The sequence below is a fragment of the Carlito syrichta genome, unplaced genomic scaffold (genome assembly GCF_000164805.1).
Source record: "Carlito syrichta isolate Samal-C Ts95f unplaced genomic scaffold, Tarsius_syrichta-2.0.1 Scaffold310501, whole genome shotgun sequence".
NCBI classification, from domain to species: domain Eukaryota; kingdom Metazoa; phylum Chordata; class Mammalia; order Primates; family Tarsiidae; genus Carlito; species Carlito syrichta.
In genome coordinates, this window is record NW_007254597.1 from 242,727 (window position 1) to 263,929 (window position 21,203).

The following is a 21,203-nucleotide window of genomic DNA, read 5'->3' on the forward strand; positions in this document are numbered from 1 at the left end:
CTGCAAGAATCTCTTAAAAAAAAAATAAAATCAGGTGTGGTGGCTTACGCCTATAATCCCAGCACTTTGGGAGGTGGAGGCAAGAGGACTGCCTGAGTCCAGGGGTTCAAGACCAGCCTGGGCAACATGGTGAGACCTTGTCTCTTCAATAAATCAAAAAATGATCTAGGCACGGTGACAGGCACCTGTAGTTCCAGCTACTTGGGAGGCTGAGGCAGAAGGATCCCCTGTGCCCAGCAGGTCGAGGCTGCGGTGGCTGTGAGCATGCTACTGCACTCTGGCCTGGGCAACAAAGAGTGAAACTCCACCTCAAAAAGGAAAAAAAGTCTGTTATATAAACTGTATATATAAACTGTATATGCCTTAAACTCTGTTCAATGTTCATTTACACAATTGATCATTAAAATGGCTTTAGAAATATGTGAATCAAATATTTAGTATATTTTTAAAGCTTCCTTAATAACATCACTAATAAGTGAATGTGATTTTGTGTTTAGTTACTACCCATGAATATCAGATAACCTAATTATGATTTATCAACATTACCTTTGAATCATTCCAGTGGAAATGTTCTCTCTTACTGCATTCATGTTGTTTTGGTGTATGTGCATGGAAAGCAGCAGATTGTTTTCCATGATTATAGATTTTAAATATTTACTTCCTAGTGCTGCATAATTTAGCACATTGAGTTGGAAGGCAGTTTGTATGGTAGGTGATCCCATGTCAGTGTTACAGAATATAATTTCCTTCTGTGACTTCTATGTGAGGTTGTAAAGATGAAAAGTATTCTATTTCCTTTTTCTAACCAATTAAAAATTCTTATGGTGAATCCATAGAAAACCAGTGGTGCACGGTATAAATACAATTCGATTTTGTATAATTATCATACAGCTATTTTAAGAATCCAAGGATTGTTTCTCACGGTGTGTAAATGCACAATACCAAAAATAAAATGTATTCCTTTTTGTAACCCACATCTTTATGGAAGTTACCAAAAGTTATCCAGAGAGCTTGTTAGATGCCTTCTCTCTCCTAAAAAGTCAGAACAGAGTTCTATATTTCAAAATATGAAAACACAGGCAAGCAAACAGCAAACAATTATTTTGTTTGCTCATTCTAATAAATGTTCAGTTCCTGATCTTGTCATACCCTTTGCAATTTGGTTACCCCACTACATAAATAGAAAATAAACAGCTTCAGTTACCTATCTTTGTGAGAATAATAAAGAGAAAATAATTCATACCAATAAACACATTTAAAAAACGGAAAACCATGCTTCAGGTTTAAATGTGAACTTTTCAACCCTGCATGCTGTAACTTTTTTATTCTCACGAGGTTTCACTGTCCGGTAAGTAGAGACTGTTAACATTTTACTCCTAGCTTTAAAAAATATCTTACTCCTGTGCAATTCAGGAGCATGTCTGGTAGTCCTTGCTCCGATAAAATACGCAGCACTGCAAACGACATAGGGTTACATTTTGCAATCATTGAGTATTTCTCTGGCCATCCTTTAGGTTAGGAGTGAAGATACAAATTTCCATTTCAGAACAAGGCTTTTCAGATTGCCCTGTGTTTCCAATCCTCGGAAAAAATCTGAATGCACCAAATAAGTACTCACATCCCTTAATGTTTTATAAGTAATCTACAGCTTGGTTTGCAGTTCCTTCGCAACAGGATGAGAGGGGACACTGGTGTTTTTACCAAAGTGAGGTTTGGTCCGAGGTCTACAGTGGGCGGGGGCAATAAGGAATTGGGGTCGCAGTGCATGCTGGATCTTGTAGTTCTCGCGCCGGGGCAAGGACGTGGTGCCGCACGGCATGCTGGTAATTGAAGTCCGATTGTGGTGTCGCACGGCATGCTGGTCGCTGAAGTCCGGTTGTTCCACAGGAACTGACGGCCGCCGTCATGTCGTTTGTCTGTCAGAAAGACGCTGCTTACAGATGGGTACTTTAGGTTCTGCGCCGGATTAGTGGTTGAGGATAGGGGGGCGAAGACGTGGAAAACAGGGACGGATAAAGTAAGCGCCGCCCGCCGTAGCTAAAGCCGCCGCTGATCGCCAGGCTTTCGTGCCCCGGAAGTGGCTGGCCTGATGCACCGGGCGGGGGGCGGGGAGGGAGCGGTCCTCGCACTACGGTGGCCGACGAGCTCGAGGACCTGCGCCCGCGGAGCTGCGGTCTCAGCGTCTGGTTTTGTGGCGCTTGCAGCCGGAGCTGGAGCGGTCCCCGGGTCGGTGTGGCTCCTGCATGTTTTCACAGTTCCCTGGTCCTCCTGTTTCGGTGAGGGAACGACTTGAGGCTAGTCGAGGAGGCTGGGACTCCCAGCCTCTCTGGTCCCCGAATGACCGGGTTTCTTGGCGAGGGGCCCTCCGCGAAGACCCTGTGGCCAGCCTCCGGGGTCCTCCGAGGGTTTTGGCGCCTCCCTCGTCTCTGCTTTCTAGTGTCATTTGTCTTCCGACTTCCCCTCGCCCTGTACTGGGTTCCAGAGATGACAAGCCGTAAGCCTTGGTGTGGGCAGCTGTTCCCCCTTTCCTTGGGGTCGGCTTAGGTGTTCCAGGCACGACTGTCTTTCCCCCTTCCCCATGGCACTGCTCTGTCGGCCCCGTTTCTCCTCGTTAGAAAAAAAAGGTGGGGGGGGGGGAGGGGAGGACAACGAAATAAACCCGACTCCCAGGGTCTCGATGCTCTCGTTCCTAGCCCCTTTCCCCCTTTTTGGTCTTTATTGCTGCTTCTGACCATCACACACTGGCTTGGATGTACTCATGCCTTTCCATCCCTCTGTGAACGCTCATTCCCTTGGTATTTGGTTCTCGCTCGCCTTCACCCCTCCCGACCTACCCCCTCTGAGGGCTTTGGAAGTTGCAGGTTTAGAATTCATTCTTCCCCGTGATGACTGTGAAGATGACAGCCCTCAGCGGCCAATCCAGCCTGTTTCGTCTGCTCGCTGAGTTTTTGTTTCTTAAGATTCCTTTTGGCTTCCGTTTGCGCTTTGTGTTGGCTGTTTACCTGCGTGGAGGTCACCGCTACACTCTAATTAGACAGTATTCCATCTTAACAGTTTTTTTTCGTTTTGTTGTGTGAATGACTTAGGAATTTTCTGTTTGCCTGCTTGGACCATATGTCCCTAATGGGATTTTTGCAACTATTTTGTGTCAGCGGATGGCAGATAGACACAAGGGAGTGATCTTTCCTTCTTGCTTGCTGGGGCTGTGTGATTAGATGATGAACCATTGAAAGTCCCTGGAGGAATTGCAAAGACTTTGAAAGGTAAAGTCTGTGTACTTTCTGAGTTTCAAATGGATAAAGCCTCTTCCCTGAACAGGGAAAATTTTCTGACTACAGCAGTCCAATGAGCTGGTGTTACATTGACTTAATTGTCGCTTCATTCAGTATAAGGTTTTGAGAACTGTAAGGTCAAAAAGTGGCCCATATAAGGAATTGTGTAATTTAGTAAAAAGATATTAAAAGCCATTTAACTGGTGTTCTTTTTTTGTAAAATGGAATGCAGATATACTGAAAAATGTATTTCTGGTGATTGGTTATGAAGTATTTATAGATAGTTGGATAGTTCTGGTAAATAGCATTGTATCCTATCCACTAATGTTTAGTAGACAGAAATTTTGTACTCTGGTTTTCTAGTACCATGTAACTCAAATAAGTTTGCAATATCTTATATTCTGATTACTGCACTGTGGAGTTTTTTGTTTTTTTTTTGAGTTGGAGTCATTCTGTCACCCAGGCTTGAGTGCAGTGGCACATTCACAGCCACCACAGCCTCGATCTGCTGGTCTCAGGTGACCCTTCTGCCTCAGCCTTCCAAGTAGCTGGAACTACAGGCACACACCACCACATCTGGCTAATTTTTTGATTTTTTGTAGAGATGAGGTCTAGCCAGATTGCCCAGGCTGGTCTCAAACCCTTGGACTCAGGCGTAAGCCACCACACCTGACCTGTAGAGTTCTTAATACTAAAATTATCATTCTCAGTGCAATCAAACATAATTTATACATGTCAGTAAAATATAAATATTAATACTTGAACAATGTCAAATTGGATTATTCCTAATGATCTGAAATGACTTCAGCCAGGTTTATGACTTGGGACTAAATACATAATATTTTAGAATTAATTCACTCATGGAATTTTTAACTTGAAAAAATGATAAAAAGCTAGACATTGGGTTGAGTGTGGTGGTTCACACCTGTGTTTCCAGCAGATTTGGAGGGTGAGGTGGGAGGATCGCTTTAACTCAGGAATTTTAGGCCACAGTGAACCATGATCGTCCAGCACTGCAGCCTGGACAAGAGAATGAGATCCTGTTTAAAAAAAAAAAAAAAAAAAAAAAAGCTAGACTTTACTCAAATTTTTCTTTTCATATTTTTCTTGAGATTTTATTCATTTACTAGGCATTTACTGAATACTTATTACTATTGTCACAAAATTGCCAGAGCATTTATCAGTAGCAGTATCCTCTTGTCCTCAGCTCTATACCAGATGATTTTGAAGCATTATCTCAGTTAACTATAACATCTCAGTGAGCTATTGATTATTATTATTGACATCATTATTATTGTTTTGAGTAAGGGTCTCACTCTGTCACCCAGGCTGGAGTACAGTGGCGCAGTCACGGCTCACCACAGCTTTGATCTCCTGTGCTCAATCCTTCTGCCGCAACCTTCTAAGGAGCTGGGACTACAGACGGGCAGCCACTACAACCAGCTAATTTTTTTTTTTTTTTTTTTTTTTGCAGAGACAAGGTTTCCTAGGCTTGTCTTGAACTCCTGGGTTTAGGAAATCCTCCTGCCTTAGCCTCTCAAAGTGCTGGGATTACAGATGTGAGCCACCATGCCTAGCCTGTTTATTATTTACATTTAGCAGATGAAGAAACTGAACTCAAATAATTTAAGGCATGTAATTCACTGAGATAGAGAATATTTTTGACTCTTCCCACTGTACCACAGCTGCAGAGATTTGTTCTCTACCCTGGAATATATAAAGAGCTGGGATTACAGGCTAAGTCACCGTGCCCAGTTACATTTCAATTCAGCATGTACTTGGTAAGCAGCTATTGTATACCAGTTACTCTGGTAGGTACTGTGGGAATAGCAGTGAACAAAAGAGACAAAAAAAGTCCCTGCTCTTAGGAAGCTTATACTCCAGCAGAATGTGTGAGATGTAAATCTTGCCTTCAAGAAGCAGAAAATATAGCCAATATTGTAAGATTTTATGTGAGTGTTTTAGAATGTTAAAGTTGAGAAGAAATTAACTAGGGAAGGTTTCATGAAGAGGATGAGGTTTAATCTGGAATTTAAATAGTTGCTAGTGTTTTGGTAGGTAGAAATTGGGGATAAGTAATTCCAGACTGAGGCATAAAGTAAACAAGATCTCTAAGGTTGAATTGTAAGGGAGAGAGATTAAGGGAGAGAAAAGGTGGTTGGACTGCTTTAGTATCTTTAGTTTTCTTGCACATAGTTGGTGCACAGTGTTGGTTGAATTTGGAAGATATTAAAATGAATGAAGGTATGGTAAGGACTCAGATGTGAGTCAATGATGAATTAGATAGATCTAGAGTGATCACCTAGAGAATGGAAGAAAGGAGTGATTTGAGAGCCATTGGTGAAGCAGTCGGTCACATCTGTTAATTATTGAATGTTGAGGGTGGGGTGGTGACCAAGGGAGAAGGGAGGCAAGATTACCAGATTTGAACTGAGTGGACCAGGTGAATTGTAGAGTCACCTATTTCATCAAATCAGAAGATGTAAAAAAAAAATTCCAGGTGCATCATTATTTCATGAAGCACTAAGAGAAAAAAGTATTGTCAAAGAGACCAAGATTGTTAACTGTGAGTTGCATTTCTTTTTTTTTTGAGTTGGAGTCTCACTCCATCGCCCAGGCTGGAGTGCAGTGGCACACTCACGGCCACCCCAGTGTCGACCTGCTAGGCTCTGCAATCCTGCCTCAGCCTTCCAGATAGCTGGAACTACAGGCTCACGCTACCATGCCCGGCTAATTTTTTGATTTATTGTAGAGATGAGGTCTCACCAAGTTGCCCCGGCTGTTCTTGAACCTGTGGGCTCAGGTAATCCTCTCGCCTCAACCTCCCAAAGTGCTGGGATTACAGGCTAAGTCACCGTGCCCAGCTACATTTCAATTCTGGAGTTAAAACGTGAAAATCTGTGATCTAGAATGATTTTTGAGCCTTATAACTACCTTATTTATTTATTTTGGACTATTTATGAATAAGTTTGTGATCTCTGACATGCATTCATCATTTAGCATTTATTTATTAACTAAGCACTCTTCTAGGCCACAGTAATATAGTAGTGAATAAATACAGTTTCTACCCTCCTAGAATTTACTGTGTAAGAGGGGAGGCAGGCGTAAATCATATATTAGATGTTTAAAGTTACAACTATGGTAAATGCTATAAAAAAAAAGAATGAACTGATAATTATAGCAGGGATAAGAATGGGGATTGGGTGAGGCTGGTTCAACTGGTGGAGTAGTCAGATGAAGGATGACATTATCTTGGACAAAGTGGTGGTAAAGACAAAGAATTGGGTGGATTCTAAAGAATTTCGGAGGTGGAAGTAGGGGATAGCTTAGCTGTGGAAAGTGAGGGAGAGGAAGTTCCTGTCATTGGCTACTCTTAGGTTTTTGGCTATTCATAGTTTGTGGTGAAATTCAGTGAGGTAGAGAACAACGAAAGAGGACCGGTTTGGGGAACATGCTTTGTTTATTAATATTTTTTATCATAGCAGCAGTGTTTCTTAGTTTTTTCCCCCTCTTTTTGTGTCATCGTTTCTGTTTAGTATATTTGAGTAATGCTATACCTGAAATAAAATTTTTTTGGTATTATTTTCTCTTGAATGAACAAAGGTTGAAAGCGTCTGGAACTATGTTGGTATTTGTTTTGAATCTATATGTAATATATGAAACCATGTATATGACTTAGGTAACTGAGCAATGCAGTTGTATAACTATTATCTTTGTTTTCACTTGGGATGTGGCAATAAATTAGACATCTGGTTTAATTCTACCTTCATTCAGTTGGTACATACATAAATATAAATGTGCATTAGGGAAAAAAGACACACTTTTTTCTTTGAAATATCTCATTTGTGTAATTTTTGATATTGAACCAGTACAAGCAGTTTATTGTTTAAATTTTATATTTATTCGTAAAGTGGTAGAGTGCATAGAGCAAAGAGATTGGGCTTTGGAATCAGACTGCCCGGATTCAAAATCTCTTGATATTTACTAGCAGTATGACCTTGCAGAAGTTATACAGATTTCCCAAGCCCTTTTTTTTTTTTTTTTTAATTTATGAGATGGGGATAATAATAGTACTTGTCTTATAGAATTGTTGTGAGGATTAAATGAGATGATAGATGTATATTATCTATATATATTAACCTATCTATAGATTAACAAACGTTTTGGTTTGGAGTTTAAGTGTTTATTATCACCATTGTTATAGTGATGCTGGGTCCAAGATCATGTGAACCTCCATGACAACATTTTAATTTTAGGGTTTTTTATAACTAATAAACCCAATTTGATTTAAAAATTTTTGTTTGGTATTTGAATTTGGAGAAAATATTTTATAAGGCAGCTTTGTTTGTTCACTGTTGTTCTACATGAGCCAGCACATCATCTTTACAGAATTTTCAGCAGAGATGGTGTTTAGTTTACAGTTATAATAGGAAATTGGTGGTTGATCTGTTTGTGACTACTTATTGTTTGTTAGGATTATTACCTTTAATTTAAGCCAGACCTTTCTGAACTTTGTACTTGCTTATATTTCTTTTCTTTTTTTTTTTTTTATTTGAGTCGAAGTCTCACTCTGTCGCCCAGACTGGAGTGCAGTGGCTGCTCCCGGCCACTGCATCCTCGACCTGCTGGGCTCCGGCGATCCTTCCGCCTCAGCCTTCCGAGTAGCCGGAATTACAGGCTCGCGCTACCACGCCCGGCTGATGTCTTGATTTATTGTAGAGATGAGGTCTCGCTGCCCAGGCGGGTCTCGAGCCCACGGGCTCAGGCAATCCACTCACCTCAGCCTCCCAAAGGCGCGGGATTACAGGCTGAGCCACCGAGCCCGGCCATTGATAATTCTTGCCAGAATCAGTCATTGCATTGATGATTGCCAAATAGTGATTTCCCAGATATGTCAATATACTACATATATTTGTGGCTACATTTTATAAATAAGATCTCTCTCATCTCTTTTTAATTTGGTATCACTATACCTAAGAATTCTTTTTTTCAAAATTTATGCAGTATGTTATTATGTGCCACCATCATTCTTTTTTGATGATTATCTCATATTTCGTCCGTGGCAGTTCCTTCAAGCTGATTCCTAAGGCCTTTGGATGTGTCCTCATTGATATTTGAGCCCTTTCTTACTTTTTTGCATAGTAAGACGCTCCAGGCTCATCTTGTACATCCCCTGCTCAATACATGGAATCAGCCATTTTACCATGGAGTCTTGGTTTATTTTAGTGGGAAATGATACTTAGAAACCAAGATCTGGGCACTGAAAATGCCCTTTGTTACTGGGGTGTCATTGGTTCTAGACTCTTTAAATGAACACACACGTACACTTTCTAAGAAATCGTGAGTTCATAGGATACCTTCAATTTAAATTCAACACTACAGAGATCTTTTCACTTCCCCCAATTCATATGTGTGTCTTCATTTTCCCAAAGGAAGAACTCCAGTCTCTCAAATATCAATTTGTTTATTCATTTAATTTATCCTATAGCACACATAAAATAATTTTAGAATTACTAGACCTACTGGCACTGCTTCCAACAACAGATTTACCAAGTAAAGATTTCTTTGCCATTTTGTGGCCTTAGACTATATCCCACTATATGTATATAGTCAAAGTAGCTGTTCAGAGTTATTTGAATTATTTTTTCTGTGTGATTATGTTATCAATTTAAAATATAGTTAGGTTCCTACTAATAGACTCTGTAAAATCAGTTATCTGTAAAACTACTAAAGTAGACATAATTTAAAACTTTATCACAATATATAGTTATAGGGAACTCTAGAACAGTTATACCAGCTAGAGAATATTCAGTTTTAAACTTTGTAAGGCTTTAAACTTGTAACTCTATTTTTCAATTGATGTATTATTTAAAATTCGGAATGACAAACGTGACATCAAATGATTTCATTGTAAATCAAAACAATTGTGTTTGTGAACATTTTAAACAATGCTCTTTTTTTAACTGATAATACAATTCAGGCATTATCTTTAACAATAGGCATAATTGTTGAGGATACTTTACCTCGTTTCTAAGTAATATATCTAATGTTTTCCTGTATTTATACCCCAAATATATTATTATTTTTTTTTTTTGAGTTGGAGTCTCACTCTGTCGCCCAGACTGGAGGGCAGTGGCCGCTCCCGGCCACCGCAGCCTCGACCTGCTGGGCTCCAGCGATCCTTCTGCCTCAGCCTTCTGAGTACCTGGAATTACAGGCATGCGCTACCACGCCCGGCTGATTTTTTGATTTATTGTAGAGATGAGGTCTCGCTGCCCAGGCAGGTCTTGAACCCGCGGGCTCAGGCAATCCACTCACCTCAGCCTCCCAAAGGCACGGGATTACAGGCTGAGCCACCGAGCCCGGCCAAATATATTATTTTTAAGTCCTTGTTCTTTATATTTGAAGAATGCCTGTTGTGACTGTTTTACTCTGTGATATTATTCATGTGTGAATATTCTCTTAATAACTATAACACCATATCTCTGTTATGAGGTACAGTTACATTCAACCTTGTGTTATGGTTATAAGCATCTTGCTTATTAGAATGCAAGGTTAATGAGGGTAGGAACTGGGTTTCATGGCTCACTGTATTTTCCTTGGTGTCTTATAGAAGTAACCACTCAAACACGATAAATAAATGTGACATTTTGTGTTTTAATGACATGTAGCTATTAGACTCAATAATATGGATGTACTTTTTTCTTGGCAAGAGCAACTAACATAACGGATCTTGGAAAATATTGTGTCAATTGTCTTAGTCTGTTTTCTGTTGCTTATAACAGAATATCTGAAACTGGATAATTTATAAAGAAAAGGAATTTATTTCTTCTAGTTATGGTGGCTAAGGAGTTCATGGTCAAGGGCCCACCTCTGGTGCGGGCCTTCTTGCTGAGGAGACTTTCTGCAGAGTTTCAAGGTGTTGCAGAGCCTCACATGGTGAAGGGGCTTACTTTTATAAAGCTACCAGTCCCACTCCTGTGATGACCTATTAATCTGTTAGCTACTTAACCTATTAATCTATTAATCCGTGAGTAGATCAGTTCACTCACTAGGGCAGAACCCTCATGACCCAGTCACCTCTTCAGGGTTCCATTTCTCAAGACTGCCACCTTGGGGGATAAGTTTCAACTTGAGTTTTGGAGGGGACAGACATCCAGACTGTAACATCCATGTTTACTTATTGCAAACCTCAAACTCACTGTCTCTAACTGAATTTCCCATCTTCACCTTAGTCTTTTGCACTTGGGTTTCCTCTTCTGTTAACGGAAGCATTATCCTCTAGACATTAAATCTGAAATGTCAGAGTCACTCTTAGTTTCTTCTCTTGTTTGTGGGCATATGCACCTCCATATATATATTGATGTTGCTAGTCCTACCATGTCCACTTGTTACTTATATCTTGTCATTTTTAATCCCCTTACTGGCAACCTAATGGTTCTCATTACCATTCATAGTCAACCTTCTGAAGTTGAAGGAACTGGGGTATTTAATGTGGAAAAGAGAAGACTGGGAGAAAGAGAGGGAGAGAGGTTAGGAAGTATGTCTTTATATAAGAGATGAATTGTCAAGTGGAAGAATTAGTTTCAGGGGCCAAGACCAGGACCAGTTAATAGAAATAAGAGGGAGACAGAGATTTGGTTTCAAATAATATCTTTCTAGCAAGTGTAGTTGTTTAAAATGAGCAGGTGTCATGTGGCTACTGTGGATACTCTAGAACTCTAGCATGTTAGTAGAGAATAAACAGTTTAAAATACTACCAGGCATTTAAGTTTATGGCTGTATTTTGAGTTTAATATAATACTCATTAAGTACTTTACTCCCTGTTCTAGAGGAGCTCAGAGGCTGAGGGACTGCAGTTGACAAAGATGTTGCTGTAATGGAGATCTTGTTTCCATGTGGGTGGTTGAACCCAGTGGGTGGTTGAACCTAGTTGGTTATCAGTAAGTCTGAATCAGAGGGCAGATCACACTTCTCAGCATGGGAGTGATATTTTTTTCAATCTTTTATATTTATATGATTTCTTTCACTATTCCTCTCTACCCAAATACTACTGATTAGAAGAGATTATCAGAGTGTATTGTGTGGAGCAGTGGTCAAGAACTACTGTTAGTATTAGTACTTACTAGATGCTTTGCAAGTTCCTTTTCAGTCTTGAGATTCTTACGTCCTTCAGTTCTTGTAGGAGTAATTATAGTTTGTTGATTAAATGGTTTGACCCACTGTGTTACTTTTGATATATAGGTTGCATATTTAACAGCCTGGAAAGTTGCATTTTAAAGTATTATAGGCTCCAAATATTTAGAGTTACCTTGAACCCATCAGAGGTTACTAAAAACCTGACATAATTTAAATTTATTTACCAAACAACTGGATAGTGAATATTATGTTCTTAGAAATAAGATCCAGGCTTAAGACAGCCTGCGTATCATTAATAATTTCTATTGTGTTCTTCAAGTAAATGATTGAGGTCATTTAAGCTCCTTATATCCCATTTAGGTTGGCTATGATGACTTTGTGCAGGCTGTGGACGTGTACTATGCAGTACTGCACCAGTGGAGGTTTTTGCCACAAGTTGTGTGTGAAGAATTTGACAGCAGGCATGTGTGAGGGTAAATGTGTGTCTGCTCAGGACTTAGTTTCTTCTATATATATTTTTCCTTTTAGATTTTTTTTTTTGAGTTGGAGTCTCACTCTGTCGCCCAGACTGGAGTGCAGTGGCCGCTCCTGGCCACCACAGCCTTGACCTGCTGGGCTCCAGTGATCCTTCCGCTTCAGCCTTCCAAGTAGCTGGAACTACGGGCACGCGCTACCACGCCTGGCTAATTTTTGATTTATTGTGGAGATGAGGTCTCGCCAAGTTGCCCAGGTGGGTCTCGAACCCGTGGGCTCAGGCAGTCCACTCACCTCAGCCTCCCAAGGCGTGGGATTACAGGCTGAGCCATCAAGCCCAGCTTCCTTTTAGATTTAAGAGAAGAATGTATTGGTATTATATTTTATTTAAGTCATCATTATAAAGTCACTATGCATTGATTTCATTGTTTTGTTTTTTTTTTTGAGTCAGTTTCTCACTCTGTTGCTCAGGATGGAGTGCAATGGCATGGTCACAACTACTGCAGCTTTGACCTTCTGTGCTCAGATGATCCTTCGCCTCATCCTTCCAAGTAGCTGGAACTACAGGCACACACCACTATGCCCGGCTAATTTTTTTTTTCTATTTATTGAAGAGATGAGGTCTTGTCAAGTTGCCCAGGCTGGTCTTAAACCCCTGGACTCAGGCAGTCCTCTCACCTCCACCTCCCAAAATGTTGGGATTATGGGCCTGAGTTAGTTTTTTTAACTATATTTTTAGTATGATCCTGAGGAATCCTAAGAATGTTTATGGACGAATTTTGCTTGAGACAAAACTATCTTATTAGTTCTTTCCTATCAGTCCTTTACTCTTTTTAAAGTCAGTTTCTGAACCTGCATGTCTTGCCTTTGTCATGTTGCTGTTACTTTTTTGAATCTTTTTGTCATTATTTCTTACTGCCATCTACCTTGCCTAACCATTAACTCTCACAAGGGACATTCCACGTAAATATTACCATTGGTCTCACATTCTTCTTATTTACCACTATTTGTTTTTATAAGTATGCTAGCTCCTTAGTCATCTTTTCAGGAGGGTTTACAAACTGAACAGTTTTTAGAGCACAAGTTCAGTGCAAGGAGATAGAAGATTGTCAGGTGTAAGAAGAGAGAAGGAATCAAAATGGACACAATAATTGTTGTTTCTATAAACAGAAAACAGAAACTGGGACAAAGAGAAGAGATAAAAGAACAGGGACGATAGCCCAGTGTTTTAGACCCTCAAGATCAGATAAAGGATTGATATCTGTTACTAAAAATGCAAGCAGGTAGAAAAGGTTATATACAGTAGATGAAAAACTTAGAGCAGATCTCACAGTTCATTTTTATTTGATGGGATAGTGAAAAGCATTCTAAAAATCAAAATCAATGTCTGTATTTCATCTAGCAGCAGAATACCATTTAAGGAAGATGCCTGAGCACACGCACATCCTGGGAATCTACTATGTTTTTGCTGGTTGTACTATAACTGAGGTGTGTTCTGTAGACTTAGTCCCTAAAGCTCTGTCAGGAACTTTCACTTGGCTTTAAGTCATTAGAGGATAAGGTAGTCTATCTATTGCCAGGTGGGAGAGGCTGATTCCCTTCACTTGCTCTTAAAGGATATTGATTTGAGTAACCTTTACATTTATCGTTTTATAATTTTTACTGTCTAAATGCATGGTTATAGTTTAAAAAGTGACTCTAAAAATGACATCTGGTTCTCCATCGATAATTTTCGTATTAAATGTTGTAACTCTGTTCTCCAAAAAGAATTCTGCTTAGTTTTCACACTGCTTTTCATATCATTAAATATTATAGTTTAGGAATAAACCTCATCTGGTAGCATTATCTTTGTTTTCTGAGATAGGATAAAATAGAGTTTTCTTGTTAATGCTGTTATCTAATTAAAATAGATTTGTCAGAATGTTAACCATGGACAGAAATATGGAGATGTATTATAGTATGCATTAGTAAAGAACTTGAAAAAAGATTTAATAGTTTCTCAAAAGTTTTAAGAAATAATTCATAAACAGCTCTAAAAAGTAATTTGGAATTGGTGAAGCATGCTATTTTGGTGGTTTTCAGTTGCCACAGAATAAACAAGAATGCTGGCCCATCAGTTTGATCACTGGGGCAGTAAAACCAGGCATTTTAGATACTAGAGAGATTGAAATGTACTGGATAATTGCTAAATAATTACTCTCTTTATGCTTTGTAGACAGATGAATTTTAATTTTTTATTTTTAAAACAGAGACTTTTAGAACGGGAGTTTGTGGGTGAGGGTAGTTTTAGAATTTTGTGGTGAAGCTATTACTTTTAAAGTTCATTGTGGTTTCCTCATTTGTGTATTTTTGCTTATTTGCAGTTAAACTAAAAGTACAGTTTGTCCTGCTTTTTCTTGGCACATCTCATACAAATATAAAGAAAATATTTTAATAGACTGAATGTTCTAAAGTATTAATTTATTCACTTTTTTCTCTTTCAAAATCTTACCACACTTATTTTAAGGGGAAACAGAAATTGTGATTTAACAAAGGATATCCTGCAAGTCATTTTATTGAGCCAAAGCTGCCCTGGGGAACTCAACTGGAACAGTTAAGTTTTCAAATGACTAAATGACTGATTCCGATATCTTAAAGAGCCACCAGAATAGGGTTCCTTATCTTAAAATGGGAAAGTAAATGTCTCAGCATTTTAATTTTGTCTATCAGCTGTTTAGGAATTTTGTAATAGAATGCCTTCTCTAGAGATTTCTTAGTCAGTTTCGGTTGTATTGTTGGAATTTAATAAACCTGTTTACATTTGTAATTTTTTGTACTAGATTTTTTTACTTGAGCAATCTACTTTTGAATAATTTTGTTATTATTTTAAAAGAGGTACAATGTGAACAATTTAAATAATAAAAAGTACAAAGGAGAAAGTCAAAATAGAGTTTATTTCTTAGAGATTTTTACTTTTAACATTATGAACTTCTGGACATTGTTTTGTCTGTATGTATGTGGGTAGGCATATGTATATACCTATATAATATTTATACATGTACATGCATGAAGCATATTGACACTGTTCCCCTTTTTTCCTTACTCTATGTCTTAGATATCTTTTTTTTTTTTTTTTTTGAGTTGGAATCTCACTCTGTTGTCCAGGCTGGAGTGTAGTGGCACGCTCATGGCCACTGCAGCCTCAACCTGCTGGGTTCAGGTGATCCTTCCACCTCAGCCTTCCAAGTAGCTGGAACTACAGGCACATGCCACAGCACCTGGCTAATTTTTTGATTTATTGTAGAGATGAGGTCTCACCAGGTTGGCCAGGCTGGTCTTGAACCCATGGGCTCTGGCAGTCTTCTCACTTTGGCCTCCCAGAGTGCTGGGATTATAGGCATGACCCACCATGCCTGGCCTTTGGATACCTTTTTTTTTTTTTTTTTATAGTTGGAGTCTCACTCTGTCACTGACTGGAGTGCAGTGGCCGCTCCCGGCCACCGCAGCCTCGACCTGCTGGGCTCCAGTGATCCTTCTGCCTCAGCCTTTCAAGTAGCCGGAATTGCAGGCATGCGCTACCATGCCCGGCTGATTTTTTTGACTTATTGTAGAGATGAGGTCTCGCTGCCCAGGCGGGTCTCGAACCCGCGGGCTCAGGCAATCCATTCACCTCAGCCTCCCAAAGGCGCGGGATTACAGGCTGAGCCACCGAGCCCGGCTGGATACCTTTTTATGGTGAGAAATATAGGTCTATATTATATAATATGTATGGGGGGGGACCCCAAAAAACCCCAGAATTTATTTATAAAAAATTATGTATTCTTATATGTTTAAACTTCAGTCTCCTTCAAAGTACTCTCTGTTTGATGCAATACACCTATGGAGACACTTTTTCCATTATTCAAAACAGTGTCCGAACTCATCAATTTAGATGCCTTTTAGTGCTTCTGCTGTTTTTGTTTCACCTCTTCCACATTAGCAAAACATTTCCTTTTGAGGACTTTTTTCATCTGGGGAAACAAAAAATAGTCACTCAGGATGAGATCAGGTGAATGTGGGGTGGGCACAGGGATCATGTTGTTTTTGGTAAAAAAAATTGCTGAACACTCAGTATGGTGTGGGCAGGTGCACTCCTAAATCACCTATCATGAAGTGGACAAATGCGTTAAAATAATTTCCAAAAAAAATCCATTGAAGTCAAATGTAGCCTCTCACACTAGCTGGTACACTGATGCCAGTGGGTTCCTAGAACACTTACCTATGGGGGAAGCCTGTACGACGAGGGGCCCACATTCCAAAAAATAATTCTATTTATTTTTGGGTCTCTCCTTGTGTGTGAATGTGTGTGTGTGTATGTGTATGTATATATGTGATATTGCAGTGCTATTAATACTTTTTTTCCTCCATGAAGTTTTTATTCTTTTGTAATAACATTTTCCTTTCTGATTTGTATTTTTGCATGCCATGCATTGAAAAGCCTTTCCTACTCCAGGATTTTTTAAAAATTGAATCTGTGTTTCTTTGGAGTATGTGCACATGTGCCATGTGTTTGCATTTGAGTATACATCTTTGATTTATCTAGAATGTATGAGGTAGTCATCCAGTTTTATTTTTTAAACAGGCTAGCTTATAACTCGCACTGTTTATTAAATTAGCCATCTTTCTTCACTGATGCAAAATGTCTCTCATATTAGGTACTAAATTCTCAAATATGCTTTGGTTTATTTCTGTGCTCTTTATTATGTTTTGTTCAATGTCATATTAATAAGAAAAATAAATTTAAGTAGTATTAAACCTTAATTACTGAGTTTTATAGTGTGTTTAATATGCAGTAAGGCAAATCTCTTCCTCATTAGGGATTTTTGGTTATTCCTTTATAAAATATCTGAATTGATAATACTTTCCAACATGGTTCAAAGGATCACCTTTCAGAATAATCTCTGATTACTACAAAGTTAAGTTTTTAAAAACAGACACATTTTTGTCATAGAAATAAAGTGGGTTTCAATTTTTATGGAAGAATGGAATTCAATTTTAGTCATATGAAAAGTAACAGCAGAATTAATCAAACTAGCAACAGCTTGTCTTTAGTTTGACCTTATGCTTTTATTTTTCTCATCTACTCTGTGTAACAGTTATAATAAAAATATTCTCGTGGAATAGGTAAGGATATGCTACAAAATCATTTCAACTATTTGAGTTTGGTAGTAGTTATTCTGGGTAAATTGTCTAAGTAGCAAAAGTTTTGACTAAAAATAATAAAAGGACAACTCAACAATTTATTCCATTCTAAGTACCTTGAGGTCAGACTATTTGTCTCATTAATTTATGTATTCATTGAGGCATCTTATCTTCCTTATTTCTTTACTTAGGAGTTGCTATGTAAGATACAGACTTTCCCTGTTCAAAGTGTCTAATTGCTCACCATCTTCATTTTCCCCCTATCTACTTTTCGGCACTTGATTTTCACACACTTGCTAAGGCCTGTCCAGACTGCCCTTGGTGACTTGTGTTGGGAACTGTCTAAATCAAAGTCTTCCATGGGGCCTACTTTCTTTTTGGTTTAGGAAGAAAAGACATGCATGTACGTACATTCTCTTACTTAAACATTTAGAATTTAGAAGTTTCAAGGTTGGTAGCTTCTTAAAAAATAAACACTTTAAATTCTAAAAATAATATGTTATTACACTTTGCACTTGCCTGTGTCATATGATGCGTAAGTTTCTGATTCTGCATAGTGTTTCCCATTTTTACAAACTCTTTGGAGACATTTTTAATGGATGTATAATCTGTCGTGTGGATGCACTATATATAATTTACATATTTAATAAACAATTTCCTTCTTGCTTTTCCAGGTTTTGCTAAATTATGTATGTAGTTTTCTTGAGGAAAATTTTTCTTTTCTTTATCCCAGTGTCAGTAAAAAAAAAATTCTAATTCTAGTGAGAGTGCTGCTAGTGATATACCTGTATTTCATTAATTTATCAGTTTACTGATTTGTTTAATACATATTTTTGAGAACCAATTGTGTACCAGCCAGAATTCTTACTTTTTTATTTTATTTTATTTTATTTTTTTGAGTCAGTGTCTCACTCTGTTGCCCAGACTGCAGTGCATTGGCACACTCATGGCCACCGTAGCCTTGCCCTACTGGGCTTAGGCGAGCCTTCCGCCTCAGCCTTCCAAGTAGCCAGAACTACAGGCACACACCACCATGCCCGACTCATTTTTTTTTTTTTTTGACTTAGAGTCCTACTTCAGGTAGGAGTCTGCCAGATGTGCATGGACTCGAGGTATGTCCTTTCTTGGTTTTCTCAACACCATCTCACTGGAGTTGAGAGTCTTTCAGTTTGTAAGGAGAGCTTAAAGACTTAAAGCAGTGTTCCAGAGGTGAATTGACATTTCATTGTTGCTATTCATTAATATATTTTTATTTTATTTTATTTATTTTTTTGAGTTGGCGTCTCACTCTGTCGCCCAGACTGGAGTGCAGTGGCCTCTCCTGGCCACCGCAGCCTCGACCTGCTGGGCTCCGGCGATCCTTCTGCCTCAGCCTTCCGAGTAGCCGGAATTACAGGCATGCACTACCACGCCCGGCTGATTTTTGATTTATTGTAGAGATGAGGTCTTGCTGCCCAGGTGGGTCTCGAACCCGCGGGCTCAGGCAATCCACTCACCTCAGCCTCCCAAAGGCGTGGGATTACAGGCTGAGCCACCGAGCCTGGCTCCGACTCATTTTTTTTGTTTATTGTAGAGACAAGGTCTCGCCAAGTGCCCGGCTGTTCTCGAACCCCTGAGCTCAAGCAGTCCTCTCACCTTGGCCTCCCAAAGTGTCGAGATTACAGGCTTGGCCACTGTGCCAATTTAAGGACATTCGACTTTCTGTCTAGTTGCAGGAGTCAGGAAAGAAACAAGTAATTGTAGTACAGTGCGACAAATGCTGTGATAGCAGAAGACGCAGGAACCTCCGTTAGCTAAGTGGAGTCACCTGTCTTAGTTTGAGGTTTGGGGAGGGTAGCGAGGGAAATTTTACTAATCTCGCCAGAGGAAGTGAAACTTCGCTGGGTCTTAGGGACTCCATGATAGTAAGGTAGTCTAACAGTGAGGGTGAGCAGGAAGGCACTTGAGGTAGAGGGAACAGCACATGCAGAGGCTTGGAGGTTTCAGATAGCATATCATGTTCGGGAAGGTTTAACGTTAATATAAAAAATGGTTTCAGCAGACGGAACTTGTGAGGTCGCAAGACGGAGCTGACTAAGTGGGCAGAGGTTATTTCATGAAAGGCCTTGACTATCATCCTTAAGTACTAGGCACTGTACCAAGTGCTGGGAATACAGACATAAACAAGGCAGAGTCTTTGAGGAATGTATTGGTATCTTCAATTCTCATTTTTAAAATTTATTTTTAGTTATTTTTTATTTTTTCAGTCGGAGTCTCACTCTGTCCAACCCATACTGGAGGGCAGTGATATGCTCCCAGCCACCACAGCCTCAACCTGCTGGGCTTGGGGGATTCTTCTGCCTCAGCCTTCTAAGTAGGCAGAACTACAGGTGCATGCCACCATGACTGGCTAATTTTCTGATTTATTGTAGAGGTGAGGTTGCCCGGGCTGGTCTCGAACCCCTGAGCTCAGGCAGTCCTCTCACCTCAGCCTCCCAACGTGCTGGGATTACAGGCTTGAGCCATTGCGCCCAGTGTTCAATTCTCATTTGTACATCGACGATTCTCAAATGAATATATCTAACCCAGACCTCTCATTTGAGCTCCAGATCTGTTCGGCTGCCTAGCTGACATCTTTAGAAAATATCTAGAATGTAAACTCCAAGAGAGTAGGTTATTTCATTGCCTTTGTTCTCTGCTTCACCTGCAGTGCCTGGAACTTGTTTGTGCCTGGCAATAATTTATTCGATGATTAACTAAATGAATGATTCTCTTCTTATATCTCTCAGAGACATCTCAAGTACCGCATATCTTAAATCAAATTCATAGCCTTCTTCCCCTGATCTGTCCCTCTTTTCACATTCCCTGCTTCAGTGATTGGTACTATCTGTTCAGTTTCACAAGCCAGAAGCCGATGTGTACCTTTGTCATAGCCCTGTTCCTCACCTTCCACATTCGTTGTATCACCAAGACTTACTGCATTTTGCCACATTTTCTCATATGTCCACTTCTTTCCACCTTCACTGCTCCATTCCAAGATACTGTCATCTGTCCTGTACAAAACAGATTGAGCATCCCTAATCTGAAACTCCAAAATCTGAGATGCTACAAAATCCGAAACTTTTTGAGTATCATTATAGTGCTCAAAGGAAACACTCATTGGAGTATTTAGGGTTTTGGATTTTCAGTTTAGGGATGCTCAGCTGGTAAGTTTATATAATACAAATATTCTAAAATCTGCAAAAAAAATATTGAAATCCAAAACTTCCTTTTGGATAAGGTATACTCTGCAGTGGTCAATTTTTACTATCAGCTCTTGTTCCTTTACAATCTATTCTCCATGCTGCTATTGGAGTAAAACAAGCAAAACAAAAGTACAGATTCTGGTCATGATATTTTTGTTTGAAACCATTTGCTCTTAGGATAAGGGGCAACAGTTTAACCTGGTCCACAAGGCTCTGTGTGGCTTGCCCGCTGTTCAACTTTATAGCTTTATCTCATGACATCTTTTTGGACTTTCAGTTTCTAGTCACATTGGTTTTTAAAATTCTTCCAATAGACCACACTTTCTCCTTCCTCAGAACTGTAATGTGTAATTAGTAGCTTTAAATACATATTATAAAATGGAATGTCTAGTGTTACAGAAGTAATGTATCAGAATCTTTGAGTAGATGTTTATAACCCTGAAAGGGTAATAATGTGCATTCTTTTCTTGAAAAGTAAATTGTCTGTGAATTAGTGCAAATAAGTGCAAGCATTTTCAGCTATACTTTGTTCCTCTTTCAGATTCTATCACTCATCTCGATTTTCCTTCAAGCCACTTATAAAGCAAACATTTATAAGCTACATTCATTCTTATTTTAAAGTAAGAAAATATTTTTTATTGTAAATGTAAGCCATTCTATTTTTTAAAAAATGCTGCTGTATTAAGATAGGAAGTGTCTTAATTTAGAAAACAAGACAATTATAAATGAAATAGTGACTTAATATAAAAGTGGAAGCATCCATTCTGAAATAGCATGTTTTCATAAGATTTCAAATTACCTTCTTTAATTATAAATAAAACAAATCTTGGATATTCTCACAAACATCAAAACAGAACTGTATTACTAAATTGATTGATTGTATTCAAATTGTGAACAATTGTGAATAATTGTTTGATTTTGTGAGATAATTTTG

The 21,203-nt window shown here is 39.0% G+C and overlaps 1 protein-coding gene across 7 annotated transcripts in view; it reads left to right on the forward strand.

Annotated features, from left to right (window-relative positions):
* Positions 1–2,174: 2,174 nt before the first annotated feature.
* The window catches only part of ATG4C (autophagy related 4C cysteine peptidase), a 101,610-nt gene continuing 82,581 nt past the window's right edge, over positions 2,175–21,203 (forward strand). For 2 of the 7 annotated variants that reach the window (XM_008068359.1, XM_008068364.1), the window contains exons 1-4: positions 2,175–2,276; positions 3,087–3,263; positions 14,392–14,477; positions 20,811–20,889. The gene's annotated coding sequence lies outside the window, so the exon portion shown is untranslated. Of the gene's footprint in view, positions 2,277–2,426; positions 2,495–3,086; positions 3,264–4,902; positions 5,054–14,391; positions 14,478–20,810; positions 20,890–21,203 lie in introns of those variants that run through there. The other 5 variants (XM_008068360.1, XM_008068362.1, XM_008068361.1 and 2 more) reach the window with 5 other exon arrangements.